Consider the following 2,462-nt stretch of genomic DNA (forward strand, 5'->3'; position numbering starts at 1 on the left):
TTCATTCCAATATAATTTTCTTTGTTTAAAAATTTGATTTTTTTTGCTTTCGCTGAAAAACAGTCATATGATCCAAGAAAGTCAACGTCTAAATGTCCAATTGAAAAAGCGGTGTTTATTATATTTTTTGATTTTTTGTGCATCCGATTTCAGGCGATTTATACATTAAATACATTTTGGTTTTATTTTTATTAACAGAGTTTATATTATCATGACACCACCACATTATAAATTCTGTTACATTTACAATATCGTCGCACTTATTAATATGTGGTATGTTTATTTCAAGCATGTACATTTTCATTTTCATTATCAATTGTTTTTTTTACATTAAAGTCATTCCAAATAAGTGTGCAACTTTATTTTTTCTTTGTTTTTTACTCACAACAAAGGTGAAACTCTATTTTTCAACAATAACAAAAACAATAACAAAAAGTGGAATTATGTTATCAATCAACATAAAATATAACTCGATATTCAAATGATAAGTTCAACTGCTTGTTATAATAAAAAACATTAAAATTCCAGAATTCTAATTGTCATACAGAACGAATAAAACGGCGTTGTATATCGATTGTGGATGGCGCAGATGTTAAACATCTCGTGTATAAAAAAAAGAAAATAATGAGACAAGCCAATTCGTGTGATTCAAAGACTCTTTCACTGCAAAATTTTGATAAACACGACACGGTTGAATGGTGCAACCCAAAATAAATTGAAAAAAATTGTGCAACTTTAGTTATAGTTTAGTTATAGTATTTTAATTAGAGTAATAGTTTCAAAGAAATTTGTTTGTGTTTTCTTGTTTTGTTTCTAAAAAACATATAATTGTTATATTATAATTATACTATAAACAAAGTTGCACTGACACGTCAAAGTTGCACGGTTTTAAGAATGACTTTACATCATGATTTTTTTTAAAAATATAATAAAAAAATTTAATGCAATGTAAAAAATATTTCTTTATTACATATTATTTAACTGTTATGAATCGCTCTAGATCTTATTCATGATTTAAGCGCAAAAATTCTTAATAAAAAACTGTTAATTTTGTTGTTTTGAATACTATATAATGCTATTTAAACGAGAATCATTAATATAGTTTGATCAATGATTGTTTTAATTTTAGTCCGTTCACAACATAGAGGCATTTTTATAATAAAATAGTCATAATGGTATTATATATGTTGAGCCTTTTTTCAATGCTCCGTCTCACCCAGTTTCCACTAACTTTGGGTGAATTTTCGGCATTTCCTGATTTGGGGAACCATACCAAATATCTTTACATTTACTATATTTTTAATTTGAATATAATTCAAAAAAAAATAAATTTATTTTTAGAGATGGTGGTCAATGAAAATTTTTTATTAACACTTAAAATAACGCCCTTATTTTTGTTTTGGCTTGTTTTTACTGGGATATTAATTAAATTTTTGATGATTTTCCTTTTTTAGCTTGTGTATCGTTTATACACATAAAATAATCTCTAAAAAAACCGAAATTTATTTAATAAACTCGATATTTCCCGGATTATTAGACCACTTGAATTTTGTTCAATGTTATTTAAAGTGTTAATAAAAACATTTTTGAAACAAATAAAACGAAAATGTTGAAAAAAATTATAATTAAGGTTGACGTAAATTTATTTTACCATGAAATCTTTCATTTTGGTAAAAATAATAAATTTTACCACTGTGGATCTTTTAGATCCAGTAGTTTTTTCTGAAATTTTTTTCAAGACATACATTTTTTGTTTATTATGAAGTCAATAAACTAAAAATAAAATCAATATTTTTTTTGTCTTTTATTGTTTTTTGAAAAGCAAAAAAAGAATGTAATGTATCATTTTTCATTTTGTAACAAACAACAATAAATATAAAAAATTCATGTTAAATTAATATAATCAATTAGACAAAAAAAGAAATAAATTAAAAACCAATTCATTCAATTTTTAAATTTGTATAATCATATGTTAAACTCATTTTTAATAACTTGAAGTTTTTGTTTTATATTATTTTTTGTATATGTAAATCTCGTTGTTTTCAACCTTTTATTTTTTGTTGTGTAATTTGCAACTAATAGATTATTAAGAGTCTGTAAAATTTAAATATCTTCATGATATTGATAAAATTTAATTTATAACTCAGTTTTATATTGTAATATTTTTTTTGTTTAATGTGTATTTATATAATTAACAAATTATTTATTGTTTAAAAAAGACACTGTTTAATAAAACAATATCAGAGCACATAATATCACATTTTACATTAGTCACAATTATTACAACATTATGTTTGTTAATAATAATTAACATGTTTTTAAATTATTAAAAAAAATTGTTGTGATATAACTTGTACAAAATACAAATATATCAGACAACAACACATATTACAAATGAATTCCACAATATATCATTAATATATTGGTTATTTTTTTCGTATACATTATCACACCTTGTATAG

This window comes from Entamoeba invadens (genome assembly GCF_000330505.1).
Source record: "Entamoeba invadens IP1 unplaced genomic scaffold scaff_1105074725413, whole genome shotgun sequence".
In the NCBI taxonomy this organism is placed as follows: domain Eukaryota; phylum Evosea; order Mastigamoebida; family Endamoebidae; genus Entamoeba; species Entamoeba invadens.